Source organism: Ochotona curzoniae, unplaced genomic scaffold, assembly GCF_017591425.1.
Source record: "Ochotona curzoniae isolate NIBS_2020 unplaced genomic scaffold, NIBS_Ocur_1.0 contig_4612, whole genome shotgun sequence".
NCBI lineage: Eukaryota > Metazoa > Chordata > Mammalia > Lagomorpha > Ochotonidae > Ochotona > Ochotona curzoniae.
In genome coordinates, this window is record NW_024466343.1 from 7,626,201 (window position 1) to 7,644,419 (window position 18,219).

The following is an 18,219-nucleotide window of genomic DNA, read 5'->3' on the forward strand; positions in this document are numbered from 1 at the left end:
AATTGACACAGTATTAAGTAAACAATATGTTAGAAATAATGCAAGTTCAATTTTTCAAAACACATGGGTTGAGACAGTATTAATTACAGATTCAAAAAAAATTACAGGTTAAATTAAGGCAAACATGTGGTATCTAACAAGCCACTCAAGATATGGGCATGGGAAATGGGAAGACAGTTCACAAAGGAACAAACCCAAATGGCAAACAAACACATGAAAAAATGCTCAAGCTCCCTGGCAATAAGGGAAATCCAAATTAAGACATCAATGAGGCACCATCTGACACCAGTAAGATTGGCCCACATACAGGGAAATAGCAACAACTCTTGCTGGAGAGGATGTGGAGAAAAGGGAACCCTACTCCATTGCTGGTGGGACTGCAGGTTGGTACAGTCTCTATGGAAATCAGTATGGAGAACACTCAAACAACTGAAAATTTGCATGCCATATGATCCAGCAATAGCACTCCTAGGAATATATCCAAAACACCTGTTACACGAGAAACCAACTTATTTTTATCTACGAAATTGTTACATTCTGGTTTACCATTTAACTCATTTTTATTCATTGTCTAACTTTTCCTATCAAACTGTAAACTGTATAATGGCAGGAACTGTGTATTTATGTATGTAAATTTCATTCATTGCTATATCTAGGACCTAGAATAGTTCATGGTATTAAATAGTTATTAAATACATGTAGAATGAGATAGCTAATAAATTAATAAGAGCTAGAAAAGGGAAATAAACTCCAAAATCAGAATTGCTAAATATGTCTTACTACATTCAAACAATGTAATATTTATGGACATATTTTTTAATTATTTTTTATTTCCAAATCTGTATACATTTGGCTTTTATAATCAGAGATCTTTGTTCTCTCTTTTTTTTTTTCAGTTTGTGAACAGTTGCTATTTATTAACAAGCTAAATTACAAAAATGCCATGGTAAAATCTTAGCTTATCTTTCTTTTTTTAAAGATACATTTTATTTATTTGAAAGACAGATTGAGATAGAGAGAAAAAAAAACCAGAAATCTTTCATCCACTGGCTCATCCCCAAGTGTCCATAATGACCAGCCTGTAACCAAAGCTGGGAAACTGTAACTCCATCCATGTCTCCCATGTGAGTGACAGGGAGCCAAGCACTTGGACCATCTTCTGCTACTTTCCTCAGCAAATTGTCAAGGAGCTGGATCAGATTTAAAGCAGTCCCAGACATGAATCAGCATTCATATGGGATGCTGGCATTGCAGGTAGCAGCTTAAGCTGCCATGCCACGATTCCCTCGTTCATCTTCTTAGTTAAACTGTTTGATCCTTCGTCTTACTAGCATCTCCTCATACTAGCATCTTGGTCTTGATTCATCTGGCCTTTCTGTTACCAGGATCTCTATGTTTTTGTTTCATCCTGCTTTGTGGTAAAGAATCCAGAAGGCTAAAGGATAGTATTTACTCATGCAAAGCATCTTTCAATAGTCCAGGCCTCACAAATCAGATCCTCCACACAGATGATGCCCTAGCTACCATGAAATGGCTGTCTGTCATGGCGGTTCACTTCTTATTTCTGCTATCACCACGTTTGTATGTGAGTTCAATACTGATTTCAGATTCAGACATCCCCATGAAATATGTGGGTCTGCGATCATCAACATGTTAGTACTGGAGACTTGTGGAGATTCATTGGGGTGCCATTGAAGATCTGGTGAAAGCAAAGAAGCTGCAACATCTTGTGCACTTTGGGGCTCATACCACCGACATTTCTAATCTTCATAATGAGCACTGATTGGGCTCTGCAGGTTCATGGAAGTTGGCAGCTTTTCCTGTCATCCTAGCCATTTAAATCTCGCTCTGAATATCTGAATATATTCCTTGTAGTAAGTCTTAGCTTTTTTTCTAAATAAGTTTTTGTCTTTTTCTTTCAAAGCATCTTTTGGGCAAACTTCTTCCTTAGGTGTTTGATCTTCAGCTGTGTAAAGCTCTTTTATTTTTTCTTAAAGGTTTCTGGAACCACAAAAAGGCACCTTCTTTTTCTTCTCTTTGGAACCTTCCTTGGTTCCAGTTGGAAACTTTTCTCCAAAAAGCTATTTTGTTCCTTTTCAAAACCATATGCTGGAAATTAAGATTATATATTACATCATTGTAACTACTACTTATCAAGTATACCAGAAATGTTTGCCTAAGTATCAGATCTTTTGTAACCATTATGAAGCAGAGAGACTAGATTTCGGAGTCAGACAAGTTCAGCTCCTACCTGTCTTTTATACCTGCATGTGCTCACCTGCACCAGACTAATGTTATCCCAAGACAACTTCGACACAGATTATGTACGTTTATAAGCATTTGGTCAAGTAGAGCCTGAAATAATGTAAGCTCTCAATAATTTGTAGAAACTATTGCTGTTTTTGTTTTGACTGACATTATTACTTGCAACTGTTAAACAACCTTGGATTAACATATGTATAAGACTAATATATCTGCATGTATAAGATCACTCAAATTGTCCCAAGTTCAAAGGTGCAGAATACATTCGTGTCCGCCTAAAATGAAAAGCCCATGCTCCTATCCTACCACACTGTTCTACCTATACCCAAGGAATAATGGTGCCAAGTTTTATTTCCTGTGTGAGTTTCAGAGAGTCTGCTCATCAGGTTGTCTGTTCTCAGTAGCTTTGTTTTGACTCTGCTTTGGGTGGAAGTATGAATGTGAGACAAATGTGTCATTTAAATTGTCAGGAAATAATCTGTTTTCACATGTACAGTTTTCACTTCTTAATTTCTCTACGCTTTAGTCAGGACAAGTCATAGAGATAAGGGGTTGTCATTGGGCTAAAATGCTGGTAAATCACTCAGTGATTTAAAACTGCCTTTTAAGTTCACATATTTTGCAGGCAGACCTAGTGTCTGAAATTGTCTGACTAATGGCGTTTCAGGCGTATTAGCCTTCACCTATCATTGTTCAAAGTCAGCAGTCTGTGCCTGTCTGCACATCATCACACTACAGAAATGTCAAGGCTATGAAGCTACTTTCGGTAGGTCTTTAGTTCCAAAATGAGTTATCCTTCAAAGAATTTGTGGCACATGTTACAAGCGAGCTCTTTTTCTTCCGATTAGATCATATGGTTGTATTGTAATAGCTTTATACATGCTTCTAAAATTAATATAATATCTGATCTTAATACACCAGCTCAATTAATCAAATAATAATAGTCAAATAATCTCTCCTCAACCTATACTAATTGCAGTTCATATGGAGTTTGCTAAATATTGATTCATTGAAGTGTTCATTTTCATCCTCATTAAAACCCTTATTGAAAGGCTTCTAAGTTTGTGAGGAGGAATCCCAGCCTATTCAAAATTGTACCACATAATTCAGAATTCAAAATAAAAATATATTATTAAAAAAAAGAAAAATTTCTAATCCATTTTGCAGTTGAAAAAGCTGTGGCTTATACAGACTAGATAACCTTTCTTAATTCAGATAAAAACAGATTTCAGACAAAAATCTACCAGATTTCAAATCCTGTTCTCTTTCCAAATCACAACCTCAATTTTATTCCAGAGTATACATTTTAGCAAGAACTAGTTTTAAAATAGAGGGGGCAATCTAAACTTGTAAAACTTTTTAAACATTTTATTCTTTTTTTATTATTATTTTAGGTGATGTTTACCTAGTTGGTCAGGGTGGGAAGGATTTAGGGTTAGGGAGAAGTGGATGTGATCATTGTTTTCAAACTTTTTATTTATTCTTTCCATTTCTGGGGAGATGTAAGGGGACAAGCCATACTCAGTCTCCCAACTGCCCCAGTACCATGGGATGGGGAATGACCACCCAGTACCAACACAGGGTCACAATGTAGTGCACACTGCAAGGATTCTGCCCAGTTGGATATGATAGTTCTGAAATGCTATTGATCTCACCAATATATAGATGAGGAATCCCTTATAACATCCATTGGCAGACACAGTCAACTTTAGAGTCTCCATTCATCCAAGTATTTGCTGTCATCCTTTGGCTGGGGTAGTTGTCCATATGTTCTGTTCTCTGGTCTCTGCTATGGCACCAGATGTCTTCTTCAGGCCCCAACGTTCTCTATGTTCACTATGGTCTGCCATGCAGCACTCCATCCTTTACACTGAGGAGAATCAGTTCTAGGTGGGCTCATGAACCTGGGTCAGACAACCTGAGCTCCACCAGATCCCGCACCCCTGGGGCTCATGAATCCAGCACCCACCACGGCAGCAGACCCAAGGACTTGGGCGAGATGACCCATACCAGTAAGCACCATTTGCATTATGACATTTCCTGTTTCGGGGTTAGGGCAGTTATGTCTGCCTTGAGACACCTATGGGATTTCTCCATGTTGATTTTCTTCTCCAAACAATATCCAGGAGGAGCTTTGCTCAGCAGCATGTGTTGGTAAAAGTGAAGTGGCAGGGCTGTCTGCTGCAAGCTTTTGACCAGAGGCCAGGCAGATGCCCTCTACAGGTCTCCGGTCCCAGCTTGCTTGTTCTCACCTGCTCAAGCCTGTCCCAAGCAGCGGGCACATTGTTTTTGCTTTCATGCTTCACCTCCAGCCTCATGGAGAATTCCAACAGTGAGCTTGGCTGCCTGACACTTCTTTCCCTCAAGTCACTGAAAAGCAATTAAGCTCAAAATCACAAAGCAGAAAGGAATAAATTCTACCTTTCAGCCTCTAACATATATCACCATGTTCTGTCTCTCACAAGTGCCCCCCTTACCAGTCCCAGAGCCACACAGGCTTTCACAAAGTGAGCTTTCATTCCAATCAGAAGAAACTGTATATAGACTTGGGAGATAGTTTTATATGTGATAACTGCAAGTAACATTTCAATGAGTAGGCTTTAGAAAATCCAAAGATGAGCCAAGATTCTCAACAAAAGCCATGAAATGGGATAGAGACAAGAAGATTATTCCTCTTCTTTGCTTTTCTCCCACCTGGTGTAGTCTCATGTTGGAAAGGCACCAAGTAAAAGAAAGAATCATTTTACCTGCTACTACAAAAAGTGAAATGTTATGCTCCCAAACCAGCCCTGTCCATGGCAACCCTGCCCAGCTGTGCCCAGCCAGCATGCTGGGAGTCCAATGCCCTCTTCATCATTCAAGAACTCTCAGGGTTCTTCCAGCTGCCATGACCATGCTAAGTGAATGAGTGCCATGCTTTGCTTTACATCTGCTTTCCAAAGTCCTCCTTTACCAGTTCTGCTTTTTTTCTCTTCTTTATAAATCACTTATGTGTAGCTAGATGTCACATTTCATTACCTCCTGACTGTATCTGATGCTGAGCCAGAGTGCACGTGGCTAAGGGGAGGCTATAAATACACAGTCTTGCCATTCACATTTTCACAGTCAAGAGGCTTTGCTCTACAACCACAATTCTGCTTAGGTTCTGATTCATGATAATGTGCTTTTATTTCTAACTATAGTCAGCATATGACCCAGAGCCTTTCCTGGCATCACTTAGAGTCTTCCAAGTATGTATTTACATGAATTGTTTTAAAAGAACAACCCTGGTTTGTCCACAAACTTACTCTCTAGTCAGACTGTTTTCAAGAAAAGAGGGGGCAGGAACCCAACCTGGATTTTTTCATTGTTGCTGCTTTTTTTTTTTCTTTTGTGTGCGTGTGTGTTTTTTAAGATTTATTATTTATTTTTTCTTGAAAATATGGGGGAAATCAGTTGCTGGAAAGAAAGAGTTTGGGGGAAAGACCCTGGGCCTATAGAATTGTTTCATAAAATTAAAAATAAAATTTAAACAAACAAACAAAAAAGAGTTACAGGAAAAGGAAGAGAGAGAGACTTCCCCGAATGGCCACAATGGCCAAAGCTGGGCCATTTGAGAAGTGAAACAACCGGTGAAGGAACCGCGCCCCCTTCTCCCTCTCTGCAACTCTGACCTTCAAATAAATAAAGTAAACCATTTAAAGAGATGAGAAGGGTTTTTTAAAACAAATTGTCCAAGTGTTACGTCTTTCAGCTCATATACTTAGCGAGAAGGAAAATGTGTCATTTCTGAGACTTTTACTTAGAACAATGTAATTTTCCAGTGAATGTAGTTTCCCAGTCTGTAAATACTCATGTGAAATTAGATTGGCATGTCAGTGCCTTAACCAAAGCATGTGCCAAAAGTAAGGAATTTCATTTTAGTCTCCTACTTGCCTGTCATTCTCAGTTAACTCTCGTGGTAGTAAGAACGTAAGAACTGGGTATGCATTTGGGACTCTCTTGTAATAACATATTTCCACTGTAGAAAATGTGTTGGGAGCTTGTCCTTGAGTAGTTCCCAGTTTCATTTGCTTATCCAAACAAAATACACTTGGATTTACTTTTATTCCTTCTTTTACCTTGCTTGATCATGAAGTAACTTATTAATTCACCAAGTAATTATTATTCATCTAAGTGAAAGTGAAAGTTTTCTATAATATTTCAGCTCAGTTCTTCTATGCCAGTTGAGATTGTGTGCCAGCCAGTGAAGGGTCAGATTGCCTGTAACACCTATACCAGCACATACTGATAGTCACAACTGCCTGGTCAGGTCCATCCTCAACTGCATCTCTCACGTGAACTGATGTATATTATGGCCTAGCTTAGCCCAGCCCACCAAGGCCTGAGCATCAAACACACTGCCAGATGCCACAGCCTAGTCAGGTCAAGTTTGCTACCATGCCCGCTCCAAGCCCCGGATCTCATATGTGCTAGTAGGTACTGCAGCCTAGCACAACTGGTCCTCACACATTCCAGCTCTCACCAGTCGATGCTAAGCTTGGCCCACCCCAGACCCATGTGAACCAGCATGTGCTACAGCGTAGCCTGGTGTGTCCCACATTCATTCTGGCTTTTGCAAGCACCAGTGGGTGTTAGAGACTAGCCCAGACTGACCCACCTACAGATCCAGCCCACACAACCTGAAAGGTGCTACAGCATGTGGACAGACAGTCCCTGCTCTCACACTTAACAGTGGGAACTGCTACCTAAAAAAGGGAGTCCGCAAAATTCTCCTGTCAGGCCTGTTCCCAGCCTCAGATCCTGTGAGTGTTTACAGGTGCTTTAACACAGCTGGCATGGCCAGCCTGCAGTCTCAGCTCTTGCTGGTGTACTTTGCAGCTAGGCCCACACCTTGTGCTGGTTCTCATGTGTGCCGGCAGCTGCTGTGACCTGACCTATAGTTAAACCCTGCTTATATAAATGCTGGTGAGTGCTGCAGCTTTGCCTAGCCTGCCCCATTTTATCCCTGGCTCTTAAGCTAGCCAGCCAGAGCTATGGTCTAGCAGGGGAGTTCCTTCAAGTTCTCCTAGTGGGCCTGCTACTGCCCAGAGTGTCAGGTGAGTTGCAAACTCCAGTGTGGTTCTGCCAGTCACCACCCCGGGCTCTCATGCAAACCAGTGGGTGCTGCAAGCCCACAAATTCCCTACAGAATCCATTCCTAGATCCAGTTCCCTCACATTCTAATGAGTGCATCCCAGCCTGACATGACCTACCCTTTGCAAGTGAGTACTGTGGGTTAGCCCAGCCAGGCATGCTCCCCAACTCTGGTTTTTACATTCACCAGCAGGAAGCAAATAATGCTATTTATCCACACCAAGGTCTCCCATGTGGACAGGTTCCTTGGCTGACCCAGATGTAACCTCCATTTCCCTCCCCACCTCTCTAAGCCACATGATCTCAACTCCCTCACCTATCTGCGAGTACAGTGGCCTGGTCCATGGAAGCCCCCAGAAGTCATTCCTCCCCTACCAAATATTCCCTCAGCTGCTCCCATGCCAACACATCCCCAGACCACCTTCTCTGGGCAATCTGCAGCCCTTCAACTAGGTGTTCCTCAGCTTCCACACACATCTTTTTAAAATAATAACACTTACTATTTTTAATAAAAGTATATTTAATAATATTTAATAATAAATATTCAATTTATAATATTCAGATTGTTTCTTGAATTCTTTTTCTGTAAGCACAGTTCTGGATTAAGGAGAGAGCATATAGAGAAATCTAGAAGTTGCCATTGAAAAAGTAATTAATAAATTAATGTTCACTAACTTTATCTCAAACCTTGATTTTAATTAGGTTAGTAAATATGTTCTTAATCTCTTAAGATTAATTACTCTTGCATTTGACATGAGCCTTATGTCACCGCATAGCAAGGACACAGTTTGCTATGTTTATTGTGTGCCAGTCAATGAGCTCCTCCCAATAACACTGTATTATAAAGTTTGACCCTAGAAACCAAGAAACTGAGGTTAGAGAGACTTAAAGACATTTGGGCAAATCATTCAGCTAAACAGCAAGAGAGCTCTGATTCAAGCCAGGTCAGACCTTAAGCTCATGGTCCTTGGCAGTCAAACAAAGTCACTCAGGTCTAAAGCTGGCGCGCCAAAATATTTTATCTGACATGACAAACCTGATCAGTAGCCCATTTAGAAGCTATGGTGAGGTCGTTAAGCAATTTGAGCTTTATCAGAAAGAACATCCTGATCCTTTAGTCCTGTCTGCTGTGATTGCAGAGAAAGGAGTTGACAACATGCATCCTGGGGACTTGTTATCCCAGGACTGAAAGAAAAAAACACTGGAGCAGGTGGAACTGAGAACCAGCAACCTCAGAACAGCACTCTCTTGAAGTGTTGGTGTTGTGTGCCCCACCTACATTCCTCATGTTTTGTTCAACATGCAAGAGAGAGGATCCAGTGGATCCTCTATGAAACTGGGAAGCTGGATTCCCCTGGTTCATTATTATACTGCTCTGGCCACTTTGCCTCCATCCAGACAGTAGCATACAGCTGATCAGAGGGACTTTGATAATCACTGGATCCATTGTGTTTGTACCGTGTGCTGGATCACGTGATATAAGAGAAAGTTCATGGTTTGAAAACTCATGGCTTCCAATTCTTGCCTCTTACTATAAGTACAACTGCACTTATTAACCTACTTTATCATCTCTGGAAGAGCCTCAACTGTGTTTATTTCACAAGGTTGCAGCATTTTTTCCCTAGAATACTGTGATGTCCAAATAAGAACATGCAGGTATAAATGTACCATAAACAAAGCTGTGTGTTTTCATTATAGAGTCTGGTATGATAGCAAATGAATAATTCTTTTTAGTGTGGAACAGTTTCGTATGAAAAACGTAGTAGTAAAAGTAAAAGTCAGACTTCTTAACTAAATGCACTTGTTTCAGACTCCTGGTGCTGTGAAAACTCAGAAAGCAACACTGGTTTATGTCTTTTGTGCCTCCAGACAATGAACAGTAATTAGGTAGCATGACAATAACTTAACTGAAATCTGCAGCCACAAGGCTCAGGCTCCATTCTTCTTTCCTCCTATTCACTCAACAAAAAGCAATAGGAGAGGCACCTGAATTTGAGGCCAGCTCCCGAGGTGCCCACTCACCAGTGACTGCACAGAGAATGCCCACTGAGTCCTCTGTAATGCAAAATCAAGCTAAATGCTAGAAGCCGGCATTGCCTTATTTCTTTTACTACTGACTTGATTGCTAATGGAAGCAGTATTTATCTGGGTCTTTTCTTTGATTATTTTTTTTTCTTTGATTTCAGAAAAACCTCTTGGTATTTAGATGTTATATTTCCTAGGAATGTTGTACAGTGTCAGTCATAACAGGAGAATATGAATGAAATAAGAAATAAATAGAAATGCCACTTTGATCAAGTGACACCATTAGCTCGAACTGTTCTATGTAAAGCTGAAGTAAATAGACTGTTCCCAGTATGATTTTTCTTTTTTACTTAATGTTGAGTCTGTGGGACATTGAATGCATTTTTTTTTACTGCAGTCTTTATTACTTATCATGGATTTGTCAGGAGGAGCTCATACAAATGATTATACCAGAGACGTGAAATCAGTTTAACAAGCATTTATCCCAAAAGCGTGAAGCAGCACCTCTTCTTTCTCTTTTGGGCTCTCAGTCTTCACACACATGTTGACATTCTTGGTCCTGATGCTGCCTCTCACCTCTTCTCCTGGAACTTTCCATGGCAACTGTAAACCCATCTATCAGACTCCCTGAACATAGAGGATGCATCACTCCCATGTACAGTTTAACACCGTCTGTTTGAGTCTGCCCATTTTGCAAACACTCTTTCTGCCATTCTTACTTAAATAAGTATCACTGTCTCCTGGGAAGTCTGTGTCAAGATTTGTGTCACCCCAGATCACCTTAGGCTCTGATCAGTGTTCGATCTATGGCCAAGTTCTAGTCATCCCAACTTTTACAGAGATCCTCAGATAGGCCTTCTCTCTTCCTGCTGATTCAGTTTTCATTGATGCTTTACTTCCTGGTACCTTCTCCTGGTAATTCATTGCTTCACCCATTTTTTAGCCTAGGTCCTTCTATCCAATGTGCATATGCTTCACGGACAATGTGCATAATCATGTTGTTTAATTGTTTAAAATTAATCAATGCTTTCCTATTATTTCTCGAGTAAAATGATGTTTTTTTAGCATGACATTAGATTCCTTGATAATGTTTCCTTCCGACTAAACAAAAATGTTAGTGTGCCCTGATGGGTTATATAATTTCACACTTCTATGCTTTTTAAATGCTCATTTGCATGCTTTTTTTTCTCTTGGAGAAAAAATACCTTTTTTCATTTTTAATTATTATTTTCATTTTATGATACAGTTCCAAATACTCATTCTCTAAGACTCAACTTGCATGTCACAAGCTTCTTTTGTGTTCCTACAGTAACCTGTGACTATCTCAGAGACAGCACTTACGTGGTTTCACTATGAATGTTCGCTGAACATCATGAGACACTTTCATTCAAATCCTTACATGTGTCCTGAAGAGCAGAGGATTTGTCTTCATTAAAGCTGCTCTGCATGGTCTCTCAGTTTTCCAGAGCACATCAGCTTCACATCATGTGAACTGAGACACAGAACTTCGAATATCCATGCAGAATGCTGTCATAGTCATTGTACCCCAAGTCTTCATACTCATCTGAACAGCCCTCCAGTGTTTTCCATCCCACGTGTTCATGTCACTGGTGGTCTCCATAATGTGACCACTTACGGCACTGCTTTTGAGCTTTTAACTGAAACATTGCAAATACAAAACAGCCAATATGAGAGAGCTTCAGAGTGTTCGTGGGAAAGTAGAAGTGAAAGAAAATGCGAATTCCCCATAAACTTTCTGAATCCTTTCCTCATAACATGTAGCTACCAATTTAAATAGAAACTATAGGGGCAGGCATTTGGTCTGGCAATTAAGGCTTTGTTTAAGATGTTGGGTCCCCATATCAGAATGCTCCTAAATCCAGCTTCCTGTTACTGTGAGCAATAGAGATAGTGATGTCTTAATATTAATTTTTAAAAATAAAATTTTAAATGTGGTTTCCTGACACCCACATTAGAAAGTTGGATTGATTTCTGCATTCCAACTCAACATAGCCTCACCTTGAACATAAGGCATTTGGGGAATAAATCAGCAGATAGAATATCTCTCTATTTATCTTTGTCTCTCTCACTCTCTCCCTAATTCTCAAATAAAGTAATTAACAAATATTCATGGAAAATGGAGTTGAAATATGCTTCTGGAGGTGTGTGGCATAGTGCTTAAAAATACAATGTCCGATGTTCATGTCCCATATCAGAGCACTTCATTTCAGGTCACAATTTCATTTCCAATTCCAGCTTCCTGCACACTCTGGGAAATAGCAAGGAATGGTATAAATGGCTGGGTCCCATAGCCATGAAGGAGACCTTGACTGAATTCTTGTCTTCTGGCTGTTACTTAGCCCAGATTTGTCTCTTGTGAATACTGAATGAATGAACCACCAGATGAAAGAACTGCCTGACTTTAGACAAATAATAAATAAAAATTCTAAAACAAAATGTTTGTTTTTAAAAAGTAAAGAAAAATAAATTGCAAGTACATATTTATGTACCCATTCAAGCCGTGTGTAAAAGGTAAAGCCTTGAACATGGTTCTCCTTCATCTCATGCTCATTAAGCATTTCCATCTCTCCTGGCTCTCTGAAAACTGAAGCTATGTCTTTCTTCTTTTTTTTCCCCAAAATCAGGCACATAGCAGATGCTCACCTCACACCTATTTTAGGAAATGAATATATAAGATAAAGACACCATACAGAATTAAACAAATAGAAGAAGAATACAACTAAGATAGTAAATAAAAATGAGCATCATGGGGTGAGGGTATCCTGGATTACTTTAAAGCTATTGTAGACAATATGTTAAATAATAATTTAGAAGTTTCTGGTTTCTGCTCATAATGCAGAGCTATGGAAAGATCCTCACTCCTGCCCTTTCAACAGTAAAAATAGCCGGATAAATTTGCAGGTCACAATATATCAGTGAGTTTTTGTGACTGTAATAAAATATCTGATTCTGTCTACTTTATAAAGAAAGCAAATGTACCACAGGACACAGTTCTAGAAGTCACTGTCCAAGACTTGGTGGGCCCCATTGTTTCGATCTCTGAAGACATAGTTCTTGCTGCGGAGTTCCTAGGTAACGTGGGCCATCACTTGGCAAGAGACAGAGGATGCCTGTCCTCCTGTACTGCCCACCTCCTTATAAAGCCACCAAGACTTAATAAGGATAGGAGAGCTCCACCCTAATAATCTAATCTGATCTAATCATTTTCTAAAGGGCCTTCCTCCAAACATAATTAGATTACATTCACAACTTCTTCGCACCATTAACATAAAATTGGGAGGACCAAACAACACAAATTGTGTTTAAATACTGTACATCACTTTTTAAAATTTTAATCCCTTGGAGAACTGAGGTTTCAGGGCAACCAAGCAAACCAAAAATGTGAAGACAAAAGGACGTTGCAGAAGAGGCTTACTAAGCAGATGTATCTGCTTCCAAGTAGGAAGACTTCAGGTAGAAAAGTTAGCAAAATGGTCAAAGCCAGATGTGCGCTAGCAAGAGACTGAAGCTTCCATATTACAGGAGATATCAGCTCCTTCTTGCAGTGTTTTCTATCCAGTCTCCAAACATCAGGAGAGAAAGGTCCCTTACATTGCAGATCTGAAGAACAGAAACAGCTACAGCTGTGGAAGGAACCTGCGGCTTCTCTCAGACCCTTATCCTCCTGTCTTGCCTGTGGAACAAAACTCTGTAAAGGCAGAGGAGATTATAGAAAGGACCTAGGAACTAGTGGAAATCCACTGAAGCCAGAAGGATCCAGGGGAAGAAATCTAACCCTGGATCAGGACCAAGAATGTATGCTGGTCCCAGAGCTATGCTGTGAGCAGAGCAGCAGAACCAGAAAGGTCAGGCCCTGCAGTGCAGGTAGAGTGCTTCTTTAAGATGGAGACTGACTCAAAATAACATCAAATAGTCACCTTCCTGCCACACAACAATGACCAGAATTGTGTAACAAGTGACAGAGTACTGTGGGGGAACCATGAGAAGGCAGAAATGGGCCCTCTGTGAGGCACGGTGCAAAGGAAAGGCCTAAAGCTCAGGAAGGAACAGATGTTGAGAAAAATTTTCTGGAAAATTATCCTTTCTTTTTCTTAAAATTTGTTTATTTTTACTGGAAAGGCAAATACACAAAGAGAAGGAGATACAAAGAGAAAGCTCTTCTGTCTGCTGGTTCACTTCCCAAGCAGACGCATATGCCAGAACTGAGCTGATTTGAAGTCAGGAGGTAGGAGCATCCTCCAGGTCTCCCAGGTGGGTGTAGGATCCCAAGGCTTTGGCCATCCTCTACTGCTTTCCCAGGCCACAAAAAGCAGCTGGATGGGAAGTAGAGCAGCAGGCACACGAACCAGCGCCCATGTGGAATCCCGGGGCATGCGAAGCAAGGACTTTTGCCACTAGGTTATCACGCTGGGCCCTGCCCTACTTTCTAAATTAAAGAGATCCCTAGAGAAACTTTGAAGTCTTGGTGTCTTGAAGGTAACCATGGCAGCAAAAAAACTCAGCTTAACTCCTAATTTGACTCCAGTATCACACTAGAATCTTAAAGGCAAAAAGGCCTTTAGGTCCATTTCCAAACACAAGATCGATCATTCTATTTCCCACGATCCTGTGAAAGATACCTGGCTTGTGGCAGAGATGATGAGATAGATAATCAAGAATGGCAAGAAAAATCAACACAATTCCAGAGGACTTAAAAGTAAGCAGAATTAGATATGTTATTTTTTATCATGTTTGATATAATCTGACAGTTTAAAATAACTGAATTCATATTTTAAAGATGTTAATGGAAATGATGTGCAGCATGCAAGATCAGATAGGTATTTTTGTCAGAGAAATGAAAATTATAGAGAAGAATCAAATGTAAATGCTCGAAGTGAAAAACTCTAACGACTCACAAGTTGACTCAACACAACCCATGAGAGAATCAAGACGCTTTGATAGAAATTATTCAAACTGATAAACTGATCCAATGGGGCAGCGGGGGTGGGGGGACTAAACTAAACTAAAATAAAATAAAATAAAAACCAGAGCTGAAATTATTAAGTATCATATTATACCTGTGATTTAAATCTTGGAAGAAGGAAGAAAGAAAATTGGGCAAAAAATTTAAATTGAAGAAATCATTTTCTGAAAGATGAGTGATAGGGCCCAGTGCAATAGCCTAGCAGCCAAATCTTCAACGTGCATGTGCCAATATTCTGTATGGGTGCCGGTTTGTGTTGTGGTTGCTCCACTTCCTATCCAGCTCCCTGCTTGTGGCATGAGAAAGAAGTAGAGGACAGCCCAAAGCCTTGGGACCCTACATTCACGTGGGAGGCCTAGATTAGCTCAGCTCCAGTCACTACAGCCACTTAGGGAATGAACCAGTGGATAGAAGATATTTCTCTCTGGCTCTCCTTCTCTCTGTAAATCTACCTTTCCAAGAAAAAAATAAATCTTTAAAAAAGAAAAAATGAGTGATGAATGGCAATCTATAGCTACAAGATGCCGTTAGAGATTTAAATCACCTTATCATACTATATTATAATCAAGCTCCTATAAACAAGGCACAAAGAAAAAGTACCGAAGACAAAGCAAAAAGACATATTAGAAATAGAAAAGCAAATATAAAGTTCACAACACACTTCCTTCCGGAATACTTGTAAACCAGAAGACAACAGAAATAACTTCTGTAAAGTATTAAATTTAAAAAAATTAAAAAGTCAGGAATTCTGTACTCAATGAAATTACTGGGAAAATGAAGAAATATTCCTCAGAATAAAAAATAAGGGTCTTCATAGCCAACAAGCCTACAACACAGAAGATGTTTTAAAAAGGACTTCTTCAGCTTGGTGTAAGAGTATGACATCAAACAAATTTGAACCTATACTAAGAAACAGAACTTGAAATATAAATTATAGAAATTAATAGAATAGAATTTAATAGAATAGAAATTAATTTTAATTTACTCAAAAAGAACGAAAGGAAAATTGATAGACATTTATTTTGTGTTTATAATATATACAAAAATAAAATATATGATGAGGTGAATTATAAAATGTAAGAACAGGAAGGATGAGAGGGAGAAATCTGTAATACACTGGTGTGAGGTCTAGCTCAAAAGGAGCAACAGGGACTGGTGCGGTAGCCTAGCAGCTAAAATCCTTGCCTTGCTTATGCCAGGATTGCATATGGATACGGGCTTGTGTCCCAGTGGTCCCGTTTCCCTTCCAGCTCCCTGCTTGTGACTTGCAAAAGCAGTCAAGGATTGGCCAAAACCTTGGGATCCTGCACCCACATGTGAGACCTGGAGAAGCTCCTGGCTCCTGGCTCCTGGCTTCGGATAGGATCAGCTCAGCACTGGCCATTGCGGCCACTTAGGGAGTGAATCAACACATGGAAGATCTTTATCTCTGTCTCTCCTCCTCTCTTTGTATCTTACTTTCTAATAAAAATTTAAACATCATTTTTTTAAAAAGCAGCAGCAGCAAACCATGTGAAAGTGATTGCTGATTCATCGAGGATGTGATTTAAAGCAAGGATGGACTGATGAGAAACTGGCTGGGAAGAAGTAATGAGAGTGAAGGGGCTTGGTAGAGGAGATAACGCAGCTATCAGAGTCAGGACTGGAGTGATGCTTTGAGGCTGAGGGGAACTTTAGACACTGAGGACAGCACACTCCCCAAAATTTGAAAACCAAATTTGATACACAGTGTTTGGGACAAGGTATTGTTCCAGTTGCTCCAATTGTGTGTGTCAATTTTGCTTCTCAGTTCTAACCACTCAGATCATGTCTTGAGCTGGATGTGTCTGGCATATCCATTACAAGAAGACCAGAGATTAAACTGGAAGCAGGAGTGTGTGGCAACGATCCCTTGATCCCTTGATCGTGGCAGAAAGCTTCAGATAAAGGTCGCCCTTACCATGGGCGTAGTTGGCATCTGCTCTGTAGTCTGGCCCACTGTGGATCACAGACAGCATTAATCATCCCCATTATCCAGACCCCAGAAAGCAAGAACCTTTGGATTTCTTACTTCCTTTCTGCTGGCAACAGGCAGCAACAAAATTATTATTATGCCCTACAGACTGCCATCAGAAATTTCCAATCTGCATATATTAAAAGTGACACTGGTTGTCGCATTTAATATCCTTTGTTACTTGTGATCCAGGTAATCTAAGTGGTGACAGCAAGAGACCCTGCAAATGCAGTAGATTTGAGGGTGGATGAATATATTCTGTCTTACAAATTTATTATTAGTGACTTTCTTAACTCTGTAATTAAAGTGTTTGATCTATTTAAGCCCCTATGTCCTCGTCACCCATGTCTTAGTCTTTATCTTTCTTGACAGAATAGACAAGGTGTCCATGTTGAAACTTGAAAACAAAATCAATATAAGCAGCAGAAATAAGAGGGACAATACACTTTTAGTGCTGTTTGATCTCCATGCTTTAGTTGTATAGGAATTTATCAAATTATAATTTGTATATGATGTGATTTTATGAGCCTAAAAAACAGCAGATTAGGGCTAGTGTTTAAAGTTTCTCCCTGGCCTTGAAAACCAACGAAATGTAAGCAATGTTTATTTCTTCAGGAAGACCGGATTTTATGTCTGTTTTTGTAGCATGTTAACAATTTGTAGGGTTCTAAGACAACATCCTGAAGGTTCCCATTGAATCACAAACTAGAGTGTTTGCAACTGTTGAGAAGGCAGACACTAAAGGAGCCAACTGAAATGTGCTGCCAGGGAGTCCTTCCTGTTTGGCATACCACCACTTTTCTCCAGCAAGGCTGAAACGGCCAAAAGAGCTGCTGAGGGCACCTCCATACCCCTCAGCCCATCACTTGAAAGTTCAGTAACAGGAAAAAAAAATCTTAGAACTCTGAATACTTCCCTTCACATTAATAATAGCTCACAATTATCAAGCACTTGCTAAGCACTGTGTACTGGGCCAAGCATTTTATAGCCAACTCCCCCTTACAAACCTCCATGGCTCTGTGCTATTGTTAGCCCTGTTTTTATAAACTAAAATCTGACGTTCAAACTCACAAGCTGATGTGTCACAACTACTCAGTGGTAGAGCCAGCTCTGGGACCAGTGCCGGACTGCAGCCTGCGTTTCTAATTAGTTACAGCCTATTAGACCTCCAATTCATCTGGAAGAGATGCCCTCAATTCCCTGATAGCTATTGAACTTTGACTACATTGAATATGTTGTGCTAGTCCGCAGGGGGAAGCTGTGAGCTTGCCTACTCAACCTGTCAGCTATGCTTGATTGAGCATCTGCTCTAAACTGGACACCACATTAAGCAGAGGGATGAACACACAGTTAAGATGGTGGCACTGACAGGTGACCCAACATCCAAGTACCACATGCTGCTAAGGTGGACGTGTGCCACACAGACAGTGCCATCAAAGCAGGTCGAAGAAAGTCTCCAGGAAGAGATAACCTTGAACTGAGCGTGAAAGAGAAATAGGAGTTAGTCAGGTGAAAGTTGGGAACCAGGGCAAGCACGAAGTTGAAAGAGCAGACAGTAAACAAACACAGGTGTGACGGTTGGAACTTGGGGGTTTTGAAGAGGTGAAACTGATCATCTGAACTCCATTTTTCAATTGAATGCCATGAATGCTTTAAGGTTGAAGACCTCTTGGAACATGAATGAAGGAAAGTCTGTTTTTGTTAAAAGAGATATTCAGTTTAACCCATGCTACAAATTGTGCTTATGCCCAGCTCCCAATTCATATATTTTTTTAAATGCAACTTCCCATGTGATGTTATTAGGAATTTTTGTAAAGGAATTAGGTCTTAAGGACAGAGC

At 40.1% G+C, this 18,219-nt stretch overlaps 1 protein-coding gene and 1 pseudogene across 1 annotated transcript in view; one reads left to right on the plus strand and one right to left on the minus strand.

Moving 5' to 3' along the window:
• The window catches only part of AK5 (adenylate kinase 5), a 236,446-nt gene that overhangs the window by 79,268 nt on the left and 138,959 nt on the right, over positions 1-18,219 (plus strand). The window lies entirely within an intron of this gene.
• On the minus strand, positions 1,454-4,580 carry LOC121161013 (annotated as a pseudogene).